Consider the following 6,000-nt stretch of genomic DNA (forward strand, 5'->3'; position numbering starts at 1 on the left):
TGGGTGGCGCAGTAGGTTAAGCGTCCGACTTCAGCCAGGTCACGATCTCGCTGTGCGTGAGTTCGAGCCCCGCGTCAGGCTCTGGGCTGATGGCTCAGAGCCTGGAGCCTGTTTCCGATTCTGTGTCTCCCTCTCTCTCTGCCCCTCCCCCGTTCATGCTCTGTCTCTCTCTGTCCCAAAAATAAATAAACGTTGAAAACAAAATTTAAAAAAAATAATATAGATGTTATATTAGAATTAATATAGATATATAGGAATATACCATTATTAAGCTAAGACTTGGAAATCAGATTGACCATAGTTCAAATATCAGCTCTGCCATTTACTAGATGTGTGATCAGAGATTAAGTTCCTGGACTCCTCCAAGACTCAGCCCATTTATCAGCAAAATTAGGATACCTATTGCACAGAATTGATGTCAGAATTAAATGAAAGCATGTATTTAAGAGTGCATTAAAATGGACCTGGTATAAGGTCTTGATATCAAGAATTATGGCTTTTGATTATTGCTAGTCATCACTGTTAATAAAAAAAAATACTGAGAACAATCATAATGGTGATATCATGAGGATATGAAACAAAGGACCAGGAGATCTTTCACAAATCTCAAATCTGTAAGTACCTTAGATTGTGGCCACAGTTGTTTATAAACTCTCACTCATGCCTTTTAGACTCTGAAAGATGCTTTTCTTTCCTAGCCCAGTTGTTAAAAAATATTTAAGAATTTGGGAATAACACACCTGTTGAAAAAAATGGCAACCGTTCCTTTGGTTCCCAGTTTTTAAGTTTCTGTTTCATGCTTGTTTTGATGTTTTTTGGAGGAAGGAAACTATTGTAATGCTCAAATGGTAGCAACATTTTTATCACATGCCCCATTAGTCAGCCCTCTTGATATGAAAAGCTGAACTTGGTCCACACAGCTGTCATTTAGCATTCTCGCCTGTGAAAGGAAAAATTAAAGAAAGATGGAAACTTGCTATTTTTCTGTTTCAAAAATAAAACAAGGCCGGCAAAACTGTCATCAGGTCACTTTTCTCAAAAAAGCATTGGCTGCCATCCCAAAGGCAAATTGAATCGTGGAAAACATCCCCATTGATTTTTGTAGGACAGAGGAGGATAACCTGGGACATGAGTTGAAAATAGGAAGGAAACTAAAATGTAAATGAGCACCCATGAACTCACATTAATGTTGCCTTTGTTTCATTTGATGAACAAAGAAAAAAACCTGGGAATTGATTTTACTATTAAATATTACCTAAAGGTTGATTAACATAAAAGTCTTTAATTTGGAGCACTGAAGGTAAGATGAGGTATGCCTAACTTCCATGGATATTAACTTTGCACTTAGAATTATGTACAGGTAAATGACCAAGGAAACATTCTGTCAGCCTCAGTTGTAACACTAGAACACATTAGCATTACTTAGGATCTAAGTGTTAATTATGATTTGACTCTTACTCTAATACAGAACAGGAGAGAAAGAGTAAATATCAGTGCTGAATACAGATAAAAATCTCATTAAACCTTCTTTTTGGCAAGATAACACCACAAAGAATAGTGTTGTTGTTATAAAACTTTTATCCTTGGGGCCTGACTCATTTGGTGAAGTATGGGACTCTTGACCTCAGGGGTCATGAATTCAAGCCCCACAGTGAGCATAAAGCTTACTTAATTAAAGAAAAAATGTTCAAATGAACAAATAAATAAATAAATAAAGCTTTTATCCTCAAGCATAATACTTCAAAGACTGAGAAGGACATTATGTAATTAAATAAGTAATGAAATCATTTGTGAGAATAAGAAAGGATTAAGAGTTATTTGCTTTCTTCCTTGTGGTATCTCTTCACTAGCTTTTATTAGATGAAAAATACTTTTGAGTGAAATTCCTAATGGAAAGTGCTTATATTTATATTGTTCTGAGTAATTTTCTTACACCCGTTTAGATAGATTCAAGTTACAGAAACATCCTATTAGAGTAGATTTCCTTTAGAAGAAAAAGGTGGTCAGAAATTCTAAGGTCAGCTGGAAGTTAAAACTGTAATAAATTGTAACTGTAAATTTATATGCGTAACAAAGAGGATAATTTTTCCTGAAACTTGACATAGCCCTCCACCAGAGTATTAATTTTGGGGATTATCAGTAAAAGATACTAAGTAAACTAGATCATAATTTATAATGATTTTTGTGGGAAATTTCATAGATCTAATCACAAAAGATAAGGAGACACATAAATGGAAAAATTTATGTTAAAAATGAGGAAGTGGTCATTTTATGACAAAGAACTATGTAGTTTCATGAAAATTAGCAAATTGAGTCAATTAAGCATCCAACTCTTGATTTTGTTGTCTCAGGTCATGATCCTACAGATTGTGAGTTTGAACCCCACATAAGGCTTTGTGCTGACAGTGCAGAGCCTGTTTGGGATTCTCTTCTCCTGCTGCTCCCCCACTCACACTCTCTCTCTCTCTCTCTCTCTCTCTCTCTCTCTCTCACTCTCTCTCTCTCTCTCTCTCTCTCTCACTCAAAATAAATAAATAAACGTAAAAAAAAATAGAAAATTAGCAAATTGAGATAATAGGTGAAGGGTAGCAAAATATGCCACATTAGCACAAAGAATATTTTAGCCTGAATGCAATTGAGAAGGAATATATACACAAAAAGCTCTTGGTCCTTCCCCATTTGCCTAAAAGTGGGACATAAATTTAAAAAGTTGTTCTCCCTCCCCTTTCCTCTAGGAAGGACACAATTTAGTCACCAGTGACAACTCTAGATTCTTATCAGTCCAAAGATGCAATAGAGGAATCTACATTTCAAACTTTACTTACTAGACTTTATTGTCCATTCATTCTCCCATACATTTACCTTCCCACAATTTGCCACCCCAGAAACTCAAAGTCTCTTTCCTTTGTCCTGTCACTTCTCTAAAAAATCTATTGTTCTATTATTAAGACACTGCATACGCCTAAATGCTAATCCCCTTTTGAGTTATTCATCATTGAGTACTCCCAAGGATATGTGCAACACACATGTTAATAAACTTCTATTTGTTTTTCTTTTGTTAATCTGTCTTTTGTGAGTCTACTTTGCAGGCCCCAGCTGGAGAACCAAAAATGGATGGAGGAAAAAAAAATTTTTTTCCTCCCCTACATAGGGATTCAGCAAATTGGCAATAGTTGTACAAAAATTATTTCAATAAATATCTTAAGTCATGACAAGATTTAAATTGTAGTAATAAAAGCAGATATGATCACTCCACTCATTACAGACAATGAGATTGATGACAACATAAGAAAAAGGTGCCATATATTTAGCAGAACACCATGTGAATTATGAAGTTCAATATTTTAGTGCCAAGAAAATTAATAAAGAGCTACAGGCACAAACCTATATGTTCTCTTACTGAATTAATAAAAATGTTTACTTGCATGGAAATCACAGTGGGCCCTGAACAATGTGAGGGTCAGGGGTGCCAATCCCTTTAACAGTTGAAAATCTGTGCATAACTTTTGATCCCCCAAATCTGACCATCAATAGACTCTGGTTGACCAGTATTCTTACTGTTACATAAACAGTTGATTTTTGTATGTTATGTAGATTATATGCTGTATGCTTACAATAAAGTAAGCTAGAGAAAAGAAAATCTTACTGATAGGGTTTTGGGGTGATGGGGATTTGGAGCCAACAGCCAAGAAAGAATTCTTGAAGATGTCTTTGGTGCAGAAAGGTGATTTTATTACAGCACAGGGACAGGACTCTGGGGGCAAAAAGAGCTTCACTGGGGTTGTGAAGGGTGACTGGCTATATACTCTGGAGATGGGGGAGAGAAAGTCAAGAGAAGTTTCTTAAAGGGATTTTCATATGCTAAAGACACAGATAACCGGAGGCCTAGCTATTGTTAAGCTTAGGTTATTTTTCTCTCTAGCAAGGCATTAACACAGTAGGGAGTTCCTGGACTTGAGGTTATTGATAAGATTGCCTTTTTTTTTTTTTTTTAATTTACAAAGATATTTGTAAACTGATGGAGACCCTATCAGTTTAACAGTTTGTTTTCTGTTCTCTCCTTTGTTCTTGGGCAGCCAGGAGTGCCTGAGGAAGGTTACACATATCCCACGTGGGGTGGGGGTGGGGAGGTATGCCACCTTGTGCTTGGCCCTCAATTTGCCTTATGCTCCTTCATCATTAAGAAAATAATAACAGGTAGGGAGCCTGGGTGGCTCAGCCGGTTAAGTGTTGGACTTCGGCTCAGGTCATGATCTCACAGTTTGTGAGTTCAAGCCCCGTATTGGGCTCTGTGCTGACAGCTCCGAGCCTGGAGACTGCTTCGGATTCTGTGTTTCATTCTCTCTCTGCCCCTTCCCCCCTTGTGCTCTGTCTCTCTGTCTCTCAAAAATAAATAAAAATGTAAAAAAAAAAAAATTAAGAAAATAATAACAGAAGATGCACTTACAGTACTGTACAAAATCTGTATAAGTGGACCTGTTGGAACTCAAACTCGTATTGTTCAAGGGTCAACTGTATAATCTAAATTTTAAATGTCTTTCACAAGTCCTTTGTTGTTTGTTAATACCACAAAATCAACTAACCATAGTTTTTGTTGTTTGTCTTATTTTGTTTTTATTTAAGTATATTTAGCATATAACACTATATTGGATTCAAATATACCGCAACCATAAGCCCTGCTGGACACCAGTGCCAAATGATCTAGAGGTGTCCCTGGGTCGCAGTTTCAAAAATTGGGGCTCCATATAAATGTATAAGCTCCTGCCTGGGAGACAACTGTTAGCTGTGGTGAAGAGAAGGGAAAACACAAAGATAGCATACACAGCCTAACATTCCTTGAGAGTTCGTCCACAGTCCCCTAGATATTCCAAGTCTATTGTCTGGCCGAAGCTCCCGGACAACCAAGAATGCCTCCTTCACAGAAAGGCCGAGGGTCTCAGTCCGCCGTCTGTGTGGTGTCCTAGGAGTGGCAGCCTCCTAAGAACTATCTCCGTGATTGCTACAGTCCTGTGGGATCCAGGAATGCAAGCTCCCCAGCCACCAGAGCCAGGCTATTACGGGCATTCCCGCGGTTGCAACAGCAAAAACCTGGGCCCCAAACATGCGTAAAAGCTCCCCTCTGGGAAATACTGGCACTCGAATGCTGCAGCGAGAGAGCATGAGGATAGCACCCAAACTCCAAGGTCTCTGAAAAGGATTACAGAGATGGCCCTTATTTGTATGTTTAGTTAGAAGCCTGCCCCTCAAGCTGCAGGGGCAGCTATGCTGATGAGCTAATAGGCCTGTTCACAGAAAGACTGACCTGCTTCGTCTGTTGCCTCTTGCTGCGCTCTGGAGATCCTGGCCGTTAAATAACTCTTTCTCTGTTGTTGAGAGTCCTGTAGGATCCACGAGCATAAGCCCCACTGACCACCAGAGCCAGGCGATGTAGAGGTCTCGCCTGACAGAAGCCGCAAGAGCTGTGGCATCACCAGACACCAGAATAGCTATCCTGGCGGTGATCCTGGCGCCCTGCAGAAGAGCGGCGGGAGCACGCCACGACGACGCCTGCGGGCTGGCGTAATAGGGGGAGAGCGCAGGCGTAGCTCCTCCTGGGGAAACAAACCTTTTTTTTTTTTTTTTTTTTAACATTTTATTTATTTTTGAGACAGGGAGAGACAGAGCATGAACAGGGGAGGGTCAGAGAGAGTGGGAGACACAGAATCTGAAACAGGCTCCAGGCTCTGAGTGGTCAGCACGGAGCCCGACGCGGGGCTCGAACTCACAGACCGTGAGATCATGACCTGAGCCGAAGTCGACCGCCTAACCGACTGAGCCACCCAGGCGCCCCGAAACAAACCTTTTTAAAAACGAAAAAAAAAAAAAAAAGAGAGAGAGAGAGAGAGAGAGAGAGAGAGAAAAGCCTAGCATTCAAAAAAGAAAAAAAAAATGGCATCTGTGGCTAGAGCAAGGCAGAGGGAGGGCATAGAGATGGTATAGGTCAGGAAAGAAAAAAGAAAG

At 39.6% G+C, this 6,000-nt stretch overlaps 1 long non-coding RNA gene across 1 annotated transcript in view; it reads right to left on the minus strand.

Moving 5' to 3' along the window:
- The window catches only part of LOC128314632 (uncharacterized), a 30,637-nt gene extending 25,096 nt beyond the window's left edge, over positions 1 to 5,541 (minus strand). The window contains exon 1 of the long non-coding RNA XR_008296493.1: positions 5,303 to 5,541. This is a non-coding gene — a long non-coding RNA (uncharacterized LOC128314632). The remainder of the gene's footprint in view (positions 1 to 5,302) is intronic.
- Between the last annotated feature and the right edge of the window lie 459 nt (positions 5,542 to 6,000).

This window comes from Acinonyx jubatus, chromosome A2 (genome assembly GCF_027475565.1).
Source record: "Acinonyx jubatus isolate Ajub_Pintada_27869175 chromosome A2, VMU_Ajub_asm_v1.0, whole genome shotgun sequence".
NCBI classification, from domain to species: Eukaryota; Metazoa; Chordata; class Mammalia; order Carnivora; family Felidae; genus Acinonyx; species Acinonyx jubatus.